Source organism: Hesperophylax consimilis, chromosome 20 (genome assembly GCF_061612785.1).
Source record: "Hesperophylax consimilis isolate HC1 chromosome 20, BYU_Hcon_1.0, whole genome shotgun sequence".
In the NCBI taxonomy this organism is placed as follows: domain Eukaryota; kingdom Metazoa; phylum Arthropoda; class Insecta; order Trichoptera; family Limnephilidae; genus Hesperophylax; species Hesperophylax consimilis.
Genome location: NC_142855.1, coordinates 10,465,038 through 10,485,095, shown reverse-complemented (window position 1 = coordinate 10,485,095; position 20,058 = coordinate 10,465,038). Strand labels below are relative to the sequence as shown.

General features: G+C 34.9%; 1 long non-coding RNA gene across 1 annotated transcript; it reads left to right on the top strand.

The window, feature by feature from the left end:
- The first annotated feature begins 10,939 nt into the window (after window positions 1-10,939).
- LOC149414061 (uncharacterized) lies at window positions 10,940-18,765 on the top strand. Its single transcript, XR_016304065.1, has 3 exons — window positions 10,940-11,102; window positions 12,774-12,944; window positions 17,187-18,765. It is a non-coding gene; the product is annotated as an uncharacterized LOC149414061 (long non-coding RNA).
- The last annotated feature ends 1,293 nt before the right edge of the window (window positions 18,766-20,058 follow it).

Genomic DNA, 20,058 nt, shown 5'->3' with positions numbered 1-20,058 from the left:
GTTCGTCAATTGTTATATTTGATCCGGGAGAATACAGCATTTTGCAGGAGTTCACGAATTGATCACACTAATTCCACTGGTAGCTTTATCATATGACATTGCAGTGGTGACTTCCTGTGAGGTTGTCTGTGGGGAGACTGTAGGCGAGTGTTACAAACTGGTCCGAACCAGTTTGAACCATTTACTTCCATGACATATATTCTCTTTTCTTTGTTTATTCGTAAAGACATGTCCAAGCTTACATCAGCCTTGCATTCTTTCCGGATCACCGCAATTTTAAGACATAGTATATATCTAGTCCATATGTAGGGTAAGAGGGGGCACAGTGGAACGCGGGGCAGAGTGAAACACCTTCAATAACTCTGTCCCTGTCTTACATTTCGATTGTTTTTATTAACAGCAAAATTAAGAGCACAAGCAGCCATTTTAATCCAGTTGTCAAAGTAAAGTTGTTTGGGCCGCGCGTTAAATATTTTGAGAAATCGGTTTTTCGGCATTCATTTCTTTTAAATTATTGTGTAATCTTTTTCGATCTTCTCAAAATATCGTAGCTACTGGTAAGTGACATTTAAACTGTATATTACGTATGTAATTTATGATGTATTTTACAACAAAACATAACCTTAAGGTTAACCTGAAAATTTTGAAAATTTTTGTTTTCATGAAATCGGGTGTGGGGCACGGTGGAACGGGGCACAGTGGAACATGTTCCACTGTGCCCCGCGGTGTTCCAGTGTGCCCCTAACCATATTTGCTTTTTCAGAAAATGCTTCAAAATGGTTAGAAACCGCATAAGGAAGACTGAAATAGGTCTACACGACGAAAAAGCTATGAGAGAGGCTATTGAGCTGGTTGAAAAAGGAATGAGCTTCAGAAAAGCGGCTGAAACGAAGAATGTGAAACTTGCGACACTCCATAGATACGTCAAGAAGAAAACAGAGTCTGGAGTTGAAAACATGGAAGATATGCGTGTTACTCCGAAATACGCTTCGCGCGTAGTGTTTTCAACGGAATTAGAAGGTGCTCTTAAAATATATTTGATCACTTGTTCGAAAATGTGCTATGGACACTCTGGAAACAAGAAAACTCGCATACGAGCTAGCCAAGCATCACAAACTGACTATGCCTCAAAGCTGGATACATCACAAAATGGCTGGCATTAATTGGCTCTACGGATACCGTAAAAGACATCCCGAATTGACATTGAGAAAACCGGAGCCTTGCAGTCTTTCCAGGGCGACATCATTTAATAAACACAATGTAAAAACATTCTTCGATAATCTAGAAGAAGTCATGAAGCGACACCCGGGATTTGCTGACGGCACAAGGGTCTACAACTTAGACGAAACTGGCACTACTACTGTGCAGAAGCCAAAGAAAGTCATAGCAGCTAAAAGCTCAAAGCAACTAAATAGCGTCACGAGTGGTGAGCGAGGGACCCTTGTAACGACTTGTTGTATAGTATCAGCTACAGGCGCAGCATTGCCACCAGCAATGGTATTTCCTCGAAAGAAATTTCAGCCACACATGCTTAACAATGCTCCTGCAGGTACATTGGGCCTCGCCCAGCCCACGGGCTGGATGAATACCGAATTGTTCCCACATGTTGTAACACACTTTGTAAAAGTCACTGGATCATCAAAGGAAAATCCTTGTTTATTGATTTTGGATAATCATGAGAGTCATTTGGTTCCACAAGCATTGAACATTGCCAAGGATAATGGTGTGACTATTTTGACGATCCCACCGCATACAAGCTCAAAGCTACAACCGCTGGATGTTTCCGTCTATGGACCCCTAATGACATTTTACAATGGAGCAGCAGATTCATGGATCTCAAGAAACTACGGAGTTCCACTGACTATTTACAACATATCGGAAATACTGGGAGTGGCATTTGAGAAAGCAATGACGCCAGCAAACATAAAATCGGGGTTCCGAAATACTGGGATATTCCCTTTTGACCGAAATATCTTCACCGAAGACGATTTTATGCCATGCGAAGTCACAAACCGGCCTATGCCTGAACCAATTGTAGGACAGCAACAAAATATAGTAGAAGACGATGATGAAGCATATGTTGACCGGACAGCACAACCTTCAACAAGCTCAGCAGCCCAGATACAAACACAGGATCACACGGTTCAAGAACCATCAATCGACCTGACTCATGAACAACCATCCACAAAGGCACCAACTCAGATGCAACATGTCGAGGAGGGAAATTTGACAAGTCCCATAGCATGTAGAGGATACCCAAAGGCTAAAGAAAAAAAGAACACGAGGAAAGGTAGAAAACGAGGAAAATCTTGCATCGCCACTGATACACCTGTTAAAGAAGAATTTGAAAGAAATGCTGAAACTAAAAGTAAACGTCAAATAGCAAAAATATCTAAGGAAATAAAATACCTTGACAAAGTGCAACAAATCACAAAGAATATTTTTGATGACTCTGAAGAAAATATGAGCTCTTCTGAATCAAATGATTCAACAGACACAGACCAGGACATCCCACTATCCTGTTGGAGGCACCGAAAAAAGATGATTTTGTGGTGGTCCAATTTCGAGGGAAACATATCAAATATTTTATTGGACAACTGCTAACTGACTGTGACAAAGAAAATGATGAATATGATATCAGCTACCTCAGGAAAAGTGGCAAGTTTGACGGATTTTACTTTCCTCTTGAACCTGACATGGCAGGTGTGTCTAAAAATGACATAGTTCTCAAATTATTGCCACGGATAAGACAAACATCAACAAAAGGACAGGCCAACATTTTGTACTTTCCACAACGCATCTTAAGAATGTATAATTTCCTGGATAATTCCTGAGTTTCTGAATAATTATGTAGGTATGTTCCACTGTGCCCCTAGGGGTGTTCCACTCTACCCCAGACCTGGGGCACAGTGGAACAAAATTCTGATCTCGGAAAAATGCCTGTAATTATTTTACTATGAACATTTTTTCTTATGTTTTGGTTTGAAATGATAAATCAAAGACTATTTAAGATTTAATAAAGATTTTAAATTCATTGATTAAAGGTTTATTTTTCTAAAAATCGAAATACGTTTTTCGTTCCACTGTGCCCCCTCTTACCCTACATGGTTTATATATTTTAGGTCATAGGTACATGGTTTATATAATTTTAGGTTATACGTACATGGTTTTAACACACAAACGCCTTATGTCTACAGCATTAAGTCTATATTCATGATTGTGTCTGTTTAATGCCAAACATTGTCGTTGTAAATCAAGATTTGATAAAAAAATAACATATATTAATAAATAATTAATTTATTTCATCCTAGCTGTAGGTATAATGGTGACCTTCCCAAAAACTAATCAAAAAACACGTGCACAATATTCTGTCGATTGTTGTTTGCCTGATCTAACTTGTCTGATTTTTGCCGTTAATTTGAAGGAAACATGTGGAAAGGGATTAAAAAAATAATGACATTGGTGTGACGATTAAATAGTTGGACGGCCAAACCTTATGATATAATATTATGTCAACTTAGATATGTAAAGTTGTCTGTACAGTTGGCAGCAGATTTTAACGTTATGTGACATCTCATTCTCACAAATAATTAAAAGGATTGTAACATTGAACGTCGGTTCCGTTGACGAAGTTGGAATGCCATAACATATTGGTATCTCTGTAAATCACAAAGAAAATTGTGGTCTCAAATTTTTCAAGTATTTTTTATGGATTAAAAAATATGTGTTTTAGAAATACCTAAAATATCGATTTCACGTTAAATGTATTCAAGGAGATATTTCAGTTTTAAAGAGCGTGGTAGACGGCTGTTACATTTTGGATATGGAAAGTTTAATAATGTAAAATTATCAAAAGTAGGAACTCTCTGACTTTTGTGACTATTTTCTTCAATAGTCCGTTCTCTATGGAAATATCATTGACGTTTCCAATTTCCATTGCGTCTTGCCAGGGGCATTTCTTTCAGCTTTGGCCTTGAAACTCATTTGAAACCGCCACGCCCACCTCAAAATTCTTATAGAAAACGAATAATATGGCTAAAAGCTCAGATCTCATTGGTGAGAGCAGAATGATTGGTTTGATCTCTCGCTCTCTATCATAACATGACTCGTGTAACAGAAAGAGATGACGGAATTTTGCCGTTTGACAGTTTCAAATCATTCAAACAAAATGAGAATGGTTTATTTATACACGCGGGTTGTCATTTGCTGCCGAAATACTATCATTTCCGTCGAAAATATTGGGTGTTATAGTTGTTCGTGATAAAAATACAATATAAGCCAGTATAGTGTTAGCGAGTTACAATCATATATTCAACCTACCTACGTAAGTTCAAGTTTAAAGTGAATTGACAGTTTTGGAACATGCTGTCTATCAGTGCCTACACTGTTTTTGCGCTAAAATTGTCAAATTAAAGCCAAATCTCGACAGGATGAGAAGTAATTATGAACTTACCTTGGGGCAAACGTATTATGCTTCATTTTAGTTGAAATAATAAAGGAAAAACATGGAAAAAACAGAAAATAGTTTGAGATCGACATTTATAAACAAATTATAAGCGGCCATGTTGATTTCGCTATATGCACAGCGACTAGTCGACAGGGGGCGTGGCCAACATATCCGAGCATACCCGAGGTGTTCCGAGTTGCAAAATCAGTGAAACGCGGTGGGCGGTGAAACGAAACGTCAGAAATGGCGTTGTAATAATATAATGTAAACAAACCTTTTTAGAACTACGCTAGGTTTGTGTAACATGGTTTGTGATACAAAAGAAAGTGCCCCCTTTATAGCGCCTGCTCGCGTCAAGGCAAGAAAAACATCCCAGTTTTCAATTAGTTTAGCGGCTACGCTAGGTTTGTGTAACATGGTTTGTGATTCAAAAGAAAGTGTCCCCTTAATACCGCCTGCTCGCGTCAAGGCAAGAAAAACATCCCAGTTTTCAATTAGTTTAGCGGCTACGCTAGGTTTGTGTAACATGGTTTGTGATTCAAAAGAAAGTGTCCCCTTAATACCGCCTGCTCGCGTCCAGGCAAGAAAAACATCCCAGTTTTCAATTAGTTTAGCGGCTACGCTAAGTTTGTGTAACGTGGTTTGTGATTCAAAAGAAGTGTCCCTTTTTTTTTAATTTTTTTTTATTGAAAATTTTTTTGATACATATAAAACAAAAGACAAAAAATAAAAGAGAGTAACAAAAAAATCCCACAAAGGCGAGGCCTGTGCGTGGGCATTATTATTTGTATGTGGATATTTAAAACAGTGGTTTAGATAAAAATAAAATATTGTACATGGTGATTGATTTTACCGTAATTTCAGTTACTTTTTACTAAAATTCCAAAAATATTTAAGTGCTCAATGAATATTAATTGGTACAACAAGTATTAATTGAATATTAATTGGTACAACAGGTATTAATTGATACAACAAACACATAGCAGACTTTATTATATATCTACTCTTAAAGCTAATTAGTTGTAAGTATAATTAATGGCTTTGTTAATAACTTATAAGAAAAAAATATCTATTTTGGCTGTTTTGAGCCAAGTTTTGATATATTTTTTATATGAATGAAGATTTTGACGAGTGGTCTCTTTAAGGGTTGAACATACTGAATTATAGATTTTTGGAGCAATAAAACTAATGTGTCTCTGGGCCTGTCTAGTTTTACAGTGGGGTACAACATACTCACAGGCGCCACATCTTCGACTGGAACGATTAGAGTTTTTAATAAAATTGTTTGGGTGCTTGTAGATAAATTTTAGACATTGAAAACTATAGGTTTGTCTAAGGTCCAAAATATCGGTTTCCCGAAACAATTGTTTGGAGGGGTAAGATTTGCTTTTCTGGTACATAATCTTAATTATTGATTTTTGGGCAATTTCTAATGGTTTGAGATGATTATTGTAACTTCCTCCCCAACCAATTATTCCATAGGAAATAGATGAATGAACTAGTGCATCATAAACTAATTTTATGGTTTTTATATTAACTATATTACACATTCTTTTAAAAATATAATTTAAATATCTCAGTTTGTTAACAGTTTTTTCTATGTGGCTGGTCCATTTTAGTTGAGAATCTATGGTTACACCTAAGTACTTAATATTTTTTCCTGATTTCATCTCTTTACAGTTTGAGCATGCGGTAGGGTTACAATTTACATTATGAAATCTTAAATTAAGATTAGTTTTGGGAGCTGACTTCAGTGTGTTATAGAAAGGAATACAGAGAGTTTTTTCATAATTTAAAGTAAGAAGGTTTCTATCTAGCCACTCTTTGACAATAGTAATACATTTGTTAGCCTTATTAGTTGTGTCTTCCCATGTATTTCCTTGGACTGTTATTGCAGTATCGTCAGCAAATGAGAAAATATTACCAGGTATAACAATGTTACATAAATCATTTATATAGATTAAAAAGAGTAGCGGCCCTAATACAGTCCCTTGTGGAACACCGTGTTTTACTGTATCAAAATTGCTCAAACACATTCCACCTATACTTCACTTCGGGTATGCTCGGATATGTTGGCCACGCCCCCTGTCGATTAGTCGCTGTGCATATAGCGACTCCCATCAAGTTCCCGGCCAAAAGTACGATGTAAAATGGCCGCGAAGTGGGATATTTTGATAAATATGTCATATTTATTTTGAGTGTAAAAATGAAACGAAGTGAAATTTGTTCTAAGTGAAAGCTTTGCGCCTGAGAACAATACCACGGGCACAGTTTGAGATCATCAGGAATTAGTAATTATGTCGGGAAAGTGTTAAATTTTACTGGGCACACGTAGTCAGCATATACCCTTATTCATGTTATTGATTAGTGTTATCCTGTATTATCTTATTTTTTTGGTGAAATTAAAGATTTTTAAACATATGTAACCATGAGTTCATGAGGCTGAAAAATGTCGGAATTCTTCGTCGTACTGTCGGTCAATCATGTTTTGGAAATTTTCTTCAGTGTTTTTGCAAATTTCTTGTCATTTTGGGTTTCTTCTTCTCAGAGAACGTAGTTCTGCAAACCCACATCCAACCCACAAAAGTCCAAAACTGAGTAAACTATACCACTGCGAAGAGATTTTTTTCTTCATATTTTACTAATTAGATCCAGGCTATATAGTATATCAGTACAAACATATGCTTGTGTAAAACATCAAAAAGGCATTTTTATATAATTTACAAAAAAGATTCAAGAAGGACGAATCTAGTTTGCAAAAATAATTTTAAAATTCAAGTGGGGTCCAAAGCGCATATGAAATTCAATCAGCATGGATCTTTATTGCAAATCTCAAATGGTCTTATTTTTTCTCTGAGAAAGCTACCAGTGGAATTAGTGTGATCAATTCGTGAACTCCTGCAAAATGCTGTATTCTCCCGGATCAAATATAACAATTGACGAACGATTTACTACATTTAGCGGAAATTGTCCATTTCGAGTGTACATGAAGAACAAACCAGGAAGATACGGGATTAAGATTTATTTATTTACGCCTATTAAGGCCTTTACATACATTTATAACAATATTTAAAAAAATATACTCATAAATAGTGCAGGAAATGACTGTTTAAAACACACATATAAAAAAAATATTGTTGAATTTGATCCACACAGTATGTAGGTACAAAATATAAATATAAAAAATCCAAAATGTTTGTTTTTTCTTTCAGCCGACAAAATACTGTACTATTATCAATTTAAATAGCATTATCAAAATATTCCCCTACTTGATGCAAAAAACTTCAATAAGGTATGCTTATATAGTGAAATTTATGTACTAATATATCAACAACATCGGAGTATTTGTTTCCTAGCTGTTGAATCCGTCGTATAGGAGTGTGATATTGGGACGTTGATATAGAATTGTTACAATAATATGGTAGGTACTGTCTTGTAACCGACCTGCTTGGAGTATGAAAAGAGATTAGGTACATATAATAAATCAGGTTTATCAAACATTTACTTACTTACTTACTCTCTAATGTCATTCAAAGTTTTGACTTATATGAGGTAATGGTTTGTAAGACTGCATTTAAAAATATACCCATCACAATACAAAAACATTTTCTTTCAAGCCTCTGACAAAATATACGTGCAACAAGTGTGATGCTTTTGGTATTCAATAAAAAAAATCCAGTAACTGAATGCGCCATCTGGTTGCTGTGCATATTAAACATCACAACAATTTGAGGAAGTGTTTGCAAAATAAAATGAGAGGTGACTTGATGATGACTAAAAGTGATCCTGAGGCTGAAACCATAACGTCTTACAAGTATAATTTTTTTATAAGAGACAGCAGCTGTGGGTGTACAATCTGAGTATTCATGTTGGTTCAGACGACAAAAGTTTAAGCAATGAATGGGTAGAAGGTCAAGCTAGGAGGGGTGCTCAGGAGGTAGCGTCATGCCTTATTAGATACGTGAACAAATAATAAATGCTGAGTAACGGATTTTCTGGAGCGAGAGTTGCGCTATCAAAACTTAAACATAAATATAGTTTCCTGCTGATAGTTTACAGACTTTCGACAAATAAGTTTCTAAGTCCTCCATCACAACACAAGCAACATTTTCGGCTTTCTGTGATGGTAGTAGGAGATTTTCAAACATTGTTGGGTTATTCGTAACCCGGGAATGTTTGTCTTTCTTTTTAAAAAAAAAAAAAAAAAAAAAAAAAAAATAGATACGGTACTGAAGATATATACTAGAATATACACTCCAGAAGACCACACGTATTGCAGACATTCAAACGCAAAAAACCCTTAACACACAATAAAATGGACCCTTCGCATTTTTCTGCTCTGTCGCGTTGAGAAAGAATATTGTGTATAGAAAAATAAACACATTTGTGAAAAAATTTCACGGTTGAAAACTAAAGAAATTCTCTTGCAGAAAGAAAAAGCTTTCTCCATTTTGATGAGATCTTCGTTTTAGGAAGTCTCTGTTGAAGTGGACATAACTAATAAAAGGGGTCGTCGTCCTGCCATACTTACTTTGGAAATGATAATTAATACCTCTTTGACCGAATGAGACACATTTTTTTAAGCATTCCAAGAGGAACCCTTTCCAACAATAACGCGTTCCTCGGAGAAATAACATCGACGGTTCCAGTGACAGCAGGAACCGGTTCCACGTAATCGGGTTTTGAATATCGCACATCTCTAACGGCCGCCATTTGTGTTGACAGCGCGCTGCAATGCTGTCAGCAGGGGCATTTAACTAAGCTTTGGCCTTGAAACTCATTTGAAACCGCCACGCCCACCTCAAAATTCTTATAGAAAACGAATAATATGGCTAAAAGCTCGATCTCATTGGTGAGAAAAGAAGGATTGGTTTGATTTCTCGCTCTCTACCATAATGACTCGTGTAACAGAAAGAGATGACGGAATTTTGCCGTTTGACAGTTTCAAATCATTCAAACAAAATGAGTGTGGTTTATTTATACACACGGGTTGTCATTTGCTGCCGAAATACTATCATATCCGTCGAAAATATTGCGTGTTAAAGTTGTTCGTGATAAAAATACAATATAAGCCAGTATAGTGTTAGCGAGTTACAAACATATAAAATTATTTTTACCTACCTACGTAAGTTCAAGTTTAAAGTGAATTGAGAGTTTTTAGGTTATTCGTTCGGTTTTTTGAACAATGCTTCATACTTGGCATATGTCTTCCTCCACAACGTATAAATGTTATTTATTATATCGATAAACTTATTCATGTTATTGATTAGTGTTATCCTGTATTATCTTATTGTTTTGGTGAAATTAAAGTTTTTTAAACATATGTAACCATGAGTTCATGAGGCTGAAAAATGTCGGAATTCTTCGTCGTACTGTCGGACAATCATGTTTTGGAAATTTTCTTCAGTGTTTTTGCAAATTTCTTGTCATTTTGGGTTTCTTCTTAGATTAACAAGTTTCATCTTAAGGAAATGCACTGTAAAAGTTTATTTTCTTAGTCAGATGAACCTTGCCCTTGGAAAACATTTCGACATTTTTCTGCTTCAAGGACATTTTTATTTTTATAATAGTTTTTTTGGGCTAGTGAATGAATAGAGTAGGCCGAGAGCAATTATGTTGTCTATGGTCGCATCTTTTTTTAAATGGCCTTGAGTTTCCTCTACCTTGTCTACTGCTATGCTCCGCACGGTAGGTACTGCTTGTATGCTGCTTGTATATCTGTGGTTAAGTACTGTATAATTCCGTTACATACAAAAAGCCCGAAGATATCGATCTAGAGAGTGGTATATTTATGGCTGTCAGCAACTGTCAGCTGTGCTTTCTAAATTATATTCTGAATTAGTATTGAATATACCACGCAATAATATATTCGTACTGCTTATATGTTTTGAGTTTGTTGCGAAATCCGTCTGTTTCAAATGAAATGTAGTCCAGTTTACTATTGTCAATGGCGTCTCTTCATCTAGTTCTGAAATCTTGTTTAGTTTATTTAAAATTAAAACCGTCGGCGTGGTGCTTCGCCGTGAACGTCAGTAGATTTGAATTATTTACACGTTTTTATGGCTAAAAGCAATATTGTCACATTAAGAACACGCACAACTGTGTGTTTATTAATAGCCATTTGAAAGCCCCAAATCGCGAGTAGATAGATGCAGTGTACATTCGCCGTCTTACTAGTAGGTTCCATTGTGATGCGTGTTGCATGCATTGAGTTTCTAGAACCTTCCAGTAACTACCGCTACATATAATTTTATCAATAAAAATTTGAAAAAATCCCTTGTCAGAAACGTTTGTCCGCTATTTTGGATTTGTTATTATGAAGTGACATTTTCCGGAAGGTTCCACTTTAAATACACAAAATATTTAAATAACCCAAACTGAGAAACTATTTAGTGCGTGTCCCCGACATAAATAGTTAAATTCATTAATTGGGTGTATTCAGCAGTAAAATAAATAAAGATTTTTTTCAATTTTGTATTGGTTTCAGACAACAGTAATAAAAGGCTCTTACATAGAAGCATGGATTCCACCACCATCAAGGTAGAACCAGGCACAAGTACGGAAGAAAGTATTGATGTAATTTTTACGGAAATCGATATAGATCATTCATTTATCAAGAAAGAATATTCGGAATCCATTTCCGAGAGCAATGCAGGTATGGTCTATATTATAACTTTGGTACATGAATGTTGTAAAGCCGCATCATCTAAATCAGCGATGGGTCGTCGTCGTCGTACGGGGGAGTAATTCTGGATAAAGGACCACGAGCTTAAAAATCGTCACACGCGGAACAAGCAAATGGTTTCCCTCGGAATTTGGCAGCATATGGTGTGAAACTAAATTCAATCTTCACCCTAAACATGCGAACGGTGTAATTTAAAATGCATCAGCAGATAAATCCGCAAACTGGAATTTTAACATATAATTCGGAAGACAAAACGGCTTTTAACATAAGATTGAAACTTTGTGCGAGTCCCCAGGTTTGATTAAACCTACACCCAGCACATGGAAATGGTTTCCTCCAATTTTCACAGCACACAGTCTGCATCTTGAATTTTATAATTGCACTTTGCACCATCTTTTTTTTTCCTCCAAAATGCGTCAGCAGATTAATCTAGAACTGGAATTTTATTGTTACATTCTGACCACAAAACTGGTTTAATCTTTAAGAGTTAATCATTGTGCATGTTTCCAACTTTAATTAAAACTACACGTAGAACACAAAAATGGTTTCCTCCGATTTTTAAAGCACATTGTCTTATAGAATTTTATAATTGCACTTCAAATACGAGATTGGTTTCCTTTATAAATGCGTCTGTAGATGAATCCACAACTGTAATTTTACCTGTCACCGAGTCCCCAGTTTAATTAGCATTACACTCATAACTTTTATTACACATTTTATTTCTTTTTAGTAAAATAATAAAATTAAAAAAATAAAAAGAGATTTTGGATCGCATATTGCTGCTTTCGAGTAAGTACTAAGTACTTAAGTATTGTCAGCTATGTTATACCTTTCTCTGGGTTTTGTAATAATGTCTTGAATGCACCTGAAACTCGGTGAAAAAAACATTCTTTCGTTTGAAAGTATTTTATTTTACACTCTTGTGGTTGCTGACCACACCAAAAAGCCTGACGGGCCGTGTGATTTCAATGTAGTTGGGGCTTAATTTATTTATTTTTTAATCCATTTCTATTCTCTTACGTACTAAGTACCTATTTCGATAGCTCTGGATATAACCGGATATATTGCCGGCCGCGAATTTCTTCCTAAACTATTATATAGCGATAATATCTATAAGAGAATGCTACCAGAATAACGAAAGTCCTATCTTGGTAATGGTGTTCTCAACGCTCCTCTTTCGGCCAGCACGTAAAGAAACTCCACGGCAAAATTGCACTTCTCTCAGAGCGCAGCCTTACAGAGGCGGTAAAGAAACTGTACTCGTGAACCTTTCGTCTCCTGGCAGGGTTACAACGGAGGGGAGGGTAGGAAATAATTGTTGAATATATATGCCCGAACAGTACCAGTCATATAAAAATCTTAAAAATGTGGGTTAGTAGAAGTGTTTTGTGAACACCTCACTAGGATAACCTTTGCTAGAAGTTACATTTGATGTTCAAAACAAGAGAAAATTACAGCTGATTTCGAAAACATTAAAACCTTGCGTAAAACCCGTCTAACAGTGTAGACATCAGTTGGTCTAACATTTTATTCCATAAATTCATTTGTATTGTATTTTGAATAACCAAAAAAATAAAAAAAATAAAACTACAAGAATCTCGTTTTTTTATACCAATTTTATATAAAGGTTTTTGTTTACAGATAAGATTAATGAAACGGAGGACTCTGCTCTAGAGAGAGTCACTATTAAATCAGAACCAGGGGCAAAAGAAAAAGGAAGTAACATTTCATTTACCGAAATTGATATCGAACGCTCGGACATTATTAAAAAGGGATTTTTGGAGCACTCTGAAAAAAATCTCCAAACGGCAGGTAAACCAATTTTCATTGATACAATTGACTAACTATCATGCCGTTTCTCCGAGGGGTAGGCAGAGAGATTGGTCCTTCAAATAACTCGGTCTTGGTACACACTCCTTGCCACATTCGCATTCATTCATCATCTCATATTGACTATTGACATTCAATACTCAAGTATTCCGTTCACATGATCGTGCTATGGCTTCCTCGAGCACACCGACTTCTTTCTTAGCAACTATTTTTCCATTAATTTGTCCTATGTGCCTAAACCATCTAAGCATCTTTTTTTAATCCTACATCAGCCTCGCATTCTTTGTGAATCTCTTCATTTCTCACACCATCAAACTTGATTTGACCACACAAACCCCTCAGGGATTTCAGTTCTATAGCATTCAGTCTACTTTCATCCTTTTATGTCTCACTGCTATACATCATGGTAGGTACCAGCACTCAATTGTGGACTGCTACCTACGCTTCTTTGGGCGATTATTTAGCGTTAACCGCTTTCATGCATTTAATGAACTATCTATCGCCCTCTTCAAGGATCTGGCTAAAATTAAGGATTCTCTACAAGACTGGTCGAACCTTTCCGTATGAATGTTGCAAAGTTTGGGGGCAGGCCTTTAATACCAGGCCGTAAATATCAGACGATAAAAGTAATCAACAATCTTACACTCGATATAAAAAATGAGGCAAACAAAAAACATTCTCATAAAAAATTACGATGTGGAAAAGACCAAAAAAAATAATCATTTTACCAAAAATTTCACATCTTATCTTGTCTGTGTTCAGAAACTGGCTTTGCTTACTTAATTTTGTTATTGTTTTTTTTTTCATAAACATTTATGTGGCGCAGTATTGTGTTATTTCACTTCAAGTGCTTTTCACATCAAAATGTATTAACATAATAATTTATATGTAAAAATTGTCCTTAACCCGTCGAATGCCAAGAAATCCGTAGCGGATTTTTGACTTTTGTAACCTGTCGTGCGCAAGCATATACGCAGCGGATGTGCTAATAGCCAACCATGCGTGCCTCAATTTTATGGTATTTTGTTCTTTGAAAAATGTTCCTAGCATACTGCAATATATATTATTCACTTGGCAAGGATTAATATCTTAATATTATTGTAGATTTTCCTTTCATCACTTTCAAATATACTTATTTTATCTGTCTGCGCGTCGTAGGTTACGTGTCAAATGTCATAATTCCGATTTTCAAAAGTCGTAGTACTGTTTTTTTTTTTATTATAAAATATAATAAAACTCAAGTATATTTATTTATTTAACGCCCAGAGGGATTTTACATGGTTGGTAGTATAATTTTAATTTGACAGATTCTTTGAAACATAAAAAATAAGAATAAAATTACATTTGATAAAAGCTATGCAACAAGTCATACAAACACAAGAAACAAAAACAGAAAATTACAGCTATTTGTAGGTTTACATGATGTGTTTAGGAGTATTGTTGAAATAAATGTTTTAAATGATCCACAAAACTTGCCAAGTTGGTATTGAATATGTCAACATCACCCAAGTAATGATTTCCCATGCTATGAAGTCGTTGTATCGTTAGTATTTTTGCAATACATTATATGTTTATTACATTACGCTGCCTTAGTTTTTGTATGTTCAATAGACCATTTAGCAAATTTTACAGGAGACGTTTTTTTTGTTTTTACAGGCAAGTTCTAAAAAATTCTCGATTTTGGTATTTTCGTTTAATACATATGTGTAACAGGAAATTATTAAAGATCATTTTTCAAAGATTGAAGCTATAATATGCCCGTATTATGACTTTAAAGGTGGACGTTGAACATGGCTTGAAAATGATGAATGATTATTTTGGATATTGAACATATCGTCTGGAGATTGAACAATTCGGCTCCCATAAGTTTGAGGTATTTTTTGTTCAATTAGCCAATTAGTGGTAAATTGTATATACAGGTTGATTTTCAGATTTCAAATACTTTACTTTTATCTTAGTTAGTAGTTGACAAAGTATTACTTTAAAATATACAAACAGAGTCCTTGAGTTGATTTTTGACAAAAAAATTCTTTATATAAATCATCAAATATTTTGGAAGTTTGAAAACAATGCACAAGTACAAAAGGTATCTACCGCTAATATACTACTATCTGTTGTCAGTGCATGGGTGATGTGAAATATTCTTACATCGTATTACGGCCTCCGTGGTCTAGGGGTACTCTTGACTAGAAATCCGGAGGTCGCGGATTCAAATCCCGGCGTGGCCAAGTAAATTTTATTTGATTAATTTATGTTATTTCACAAATTATTCATTTAAAATAACATATAGTCTATTTGCGGCATGTTCCAGAGAGGAAGATATGGTGTAAAGACCACCATAAGAATTGAAATGGCTTTAGCCGTGTTTGGTAATCAGATCTGAATAGATACTCACATACCATCTCTCTTCTCCTTCATCCTCCTTCCTCTCTTTCTCCTCTCCATCTCCTTCCCCTCCACACTACTTTCAGCCTCACAATATACTAATATACCCCAATTGGGGATTCCATAGTCTCACTGGCTCCAGATGGTTGGGAGCAGTTGAGACTGTGTGCGGTATTTGATAAAAAAAATCCCGAGTGATGCGTAAAATTATTGAAGTTCAATTTTCAGTTGAAAATTTGTTTTTTATTGTTTCGTTACCTACATTTGATAAATGTATTTTTTAAAGTTTACTTACTTTAGAAAGATTTTTTTTCTTTCGAAAGGTCTTATTTGCCGTGAGCTTATTATTTATGTTGATTATCGTGAATAAAATATTATATTTTTAAATACTTTCAGCTCTTAAAATCCTAAAATAATAAAATTTCGCGATTTGGGTTATGGGTGTGCGCTATTTAACATTACATTTATTGTTGTTAGTCGTTTGCCTAGTTGGTTTTATTGTAGTTCCTACATAAGAATATGTTTAATGTTTTTCATGTGACTAAAAAAAAAAAAAATCCGAAAAGTTTAATTGAATGAATTCAAAATTGAAATATTTGGACTTTTTTCATCAGTGATCTCAGCAGTGATAACGGACAAAATATGTGTCATCTTTTAATCAGACTATGAGGACAGTCGACTTTTTGCACATTTCCATTTCCTGGCTCTTTTGTTGTATTTCTTGAATAAAAATAGGTTTTAATGCACTAATATAATTTATTAATACTCATTTTAGGTAAAAGTCCTAAGTTTGTAAATAAATAATTGAATAAATAAATAATAAATGAAGCATCCTGTATATTTTCCTAGCAAATTCAAGAAGTACATGTAAAATATGGTGAAAAAGCCTCTAAATGACATAATTTTAAGACTTACCTTTCTATTTGAGCTACTGTTCTAAGGTTTATTGATTCTGGAGTCGGTGAAGTCATTTTTTAGTTCAATAACAGTATATATTCGCAATTAAACGTATTTTTAGTGGAACAATTTCGTTTTTAGAAAACAACTAAAAATCAACATGGCCGCACATTTTAACTAGCCGGCTCCTGATTGGTTGACAGTGGAGATTGAACATTCAAGACCTCAACCTTCTGCGGGATGTTGAACAAATATCTATGACTTTTAAAAAAATATTATATTCATAACTTTGAGTGTTTGAATGTTCAATATCCAGGAGATTGAACAAATAAGAACTGAAACATTATTCCGTGAGTGGATATTGGCACTCGAAAATTGCTGAAAATGTCACTTAAAAACCAACAAAAATATGTTTTTTTAGCTTCATTAATGCGCAATAAGCTAATAAACATATTGGCATTCATAACTCAGTTTTTCAAAAAAAGGTCTATTGAACATACAAGAACTAGGACAGCGATTAGAGAGAAAAAAATCACTTTTCCGAATATCAGTAGCTATTCTGGGAAAACTACACAGCATAGATAGATATTTTTTTTTAATAATTATAAAAACACTTTAACTGGTAAGACGGTACAATTTATGTACCTACATCGTTTCAAAAAAAAAAAACTCTAAAAAGTTTTTAATCAAATGCATTCAGTCGGCACGTGGCGGGCAGCACGGCATTTTACCCTAGCACACTATGGTGGTATAGTTTTTTTTGTAATATTATTTAAATATATATTTTAAAATAAAGCAAATGCTTTGTGGTGTGACGTTATAATATAAGTATAACAATAAATAAAACGACACGGGGCAAATTCGTCACTGCTTCTTGAATAGTGAGATGCAACTTATAAAAAATGTAGGTGCATCTATTAAAAGAATAATCTTTTATTCCAGGTCCACATCATTCGAGTGAAAATGAGAAACATTTCGCCAAACTAACTGAATCCAGCAAGAATACGAAGTTTTATGGTCATTCGACACTAAATACATTCTCATGTCCTTACTGCAGCTGTTCATATTCCCGAAAAAACAGTTTTAAAAGTCACCTACTGACTCACGAATCTAAAAAAATGCTTTCGTGTCCCGACTGCAACTATTCAACTTCACGAAAGTCCAATTTGAAAAGTCACCTTGTTACTCATAATGGAGAAAAACCGTTTAGATGTTCGAAATGCAATTTCGCAGCTTCACGAAAGTCGACTTTAAAAAGCCACTTAATGACTCACACAGGAGAAAAACTGTTCTTGTGTACGGAATGCGACTATTCATCTATTCGAAAGTCTACTTTAAAAGCCCACTTGATTACTCACGAATCTCAAGAATCTAGAGAAAAACCTTTCAGATGTTCCGAATGTAATTACGCAGCATCACGAAAGTCGACCTTAACTATCCATTTGATAACACATAGAAAAGAAAAACCATTCTCGTGTTCCAAATGCAACTTTTCGACATCACGAAATTCGAGATTGAAAAGCCATTTGATGACTCACAGAGACGAAAAACCGCTGTCATGTACCGAATGTTACTTTTTATGCTTAAATAAGGCAGATTTGAAAATACACTTGATGACCCACAGAGAAGAAACGTTCTCGTGTTCTGAATGTGCTTACGTAGCTTCACGAAAGTCAACTTTGAAAAGCCATCTCACGACTCACGATTCAAAAAAATCGCTCGCGTGTTCCGACTGCAACTATTCAACTTCACGAAAGTCGAATTTGAAAAGCCACCTGCTAACTCACAATTCCATAAAATGGCTCTTATGTCCCCACTGCAACTATTCGTCTTCACGGAAGTCGAATTTGAAAAACCACTTGGCCACTCATGGAGGAGAAAAACCATTCACGTGTTCCGAATGTGACTACGCAACATTACGAAAGTCCACTTTGGTTAACCATTTGATGACTCACGGAAAAGTAAAACCATTCTCGTGTTCTAAATGCAACTTTTCAACTTCACGAAAATCGAGCTTAAATCGCCACTTTAAGACTCACGGAGAAGAGAACCATTGACATGTTTTGAATGGATCTGGATGGATCACAATATATGGAAACCATTCTTGTGTTCCATATGTAATTTTTCTTATCCACAAAAGGCATGTTAAAACAAAACAATTGCTGGCATACGGTAGTAATAACTACTGTTCTCGTGTTCCAGATATAAATGTATTATCATGCATTATCAGCCGATTATAAAAACAGGTATTCACAATACATACCGCACAACTCACACTCTTTCGCATTCCGAGAAATTCCTGGAAAAGCTCCACTCTTTCAGAGCATTTCTCAGTCAAGGGATGGGAATAATATGTTCTGAGAATCCGGCTGCTGGAGGGACGAATACACTCTTTCATGCTATGGCGCAGACTCAGATCAATAATATCGAAATGGCGTGGACGCCTGAATGGAGTCCCCCCGATGGCCAGACAGGAGACAGGGAACCTTCAAATATCCCCCATAAACATATTTTGTCTTTAACATTACATACTCGTACATTATATGATGATATATATTATGGAGTATCTCTTGTTGTACTTATTTATTTGTTAAGACATACACAGTACAATTAGATATTTTTAGTTATTACATAGTTGTAGTACCTATTACGTATGTCCATAAAATATCATTACGTAATTTCGCCTGAGATTGTTATAAAAGGAAGGAAGTGTGTGGATAAAAATAAAAATAATAAATGAATTGGAAACAAGAATTATAATAAGCTCACGAATTGTAATTGACTGTTAATAAATAGGAGTTTTGAAAAATGATGTGAAAATATTTTTGAAATATGTCATGCTAAGAAATTTAATAAGTTAGTTTTGTATGTTAGAAAGGAATCATGAAAGATGTCTAAATGTAGTAATTTTTCGTAATGGGTGTATGTTGTGATTGCGCGAGTAATAACTGAATTGTTTGCTGCATTGGTATTGTTGGCTTCAATATGAAATAGTGTAGTGTGCCTGGTACGCCTCGTTGGAACATTTAAACCAATGACGGATAGCAATTCGGGACTATCTATTTTATTATTTAGCAGATTATGTAGAAACAACAGGTCTGACAATGTGCGTCTTTTTTGTAAAGTTAACATATTATTTGTAGTATTGTTGTATTTCTTGAGTAAATGTTTCGAAAATTTATTCTGTATACTTTCTACTAAATCTATGTATACCTTATATTGAGGATTCCATATTGTGGAAGCATACTCCAGTGGACTTCTGACCAATGAAGAAAACAACATTTTCAGAGTTTTAGCACTTTTGAAAACTTTGCATATTCTTAATAAGAAACCTAGCATTCTGTAGGATTTTGAAATAATGTGTTCAATGTGCTTGTCAAAAATTAATTTTCTATCTAAGTAAACACCTAGATCTTTACACGTAGACATAGGTTGTAAAGGTTTGTTATTCAAGTTGTATGGATAGATGATTTTGTTTTTATTTCTAGTAAATGTAATCGAGTGACACTTAGATATGTTTAAGGACAATAAATTTGATTCACAGTATATGCACAAATTATCAAGATCGCTTTGCAATTCCATACAATCGGATAAACACTGTATAGCTTTATAAATTTTCATGTCATCCGCGTATAAAACAAAGTAACTATTTTTAAAGCAAACGTAAATGTCATTTATATAAATATTAAATAAGAGTGGTCCAAGATGCGACCCCTGGGGCACACCTGAGACGATTTCCGTTAAGCAAGATGCAAAACCATTGACAACCGTGATTTGGTGCCGATTATTGACGTATGATGCGATCCATCTATAG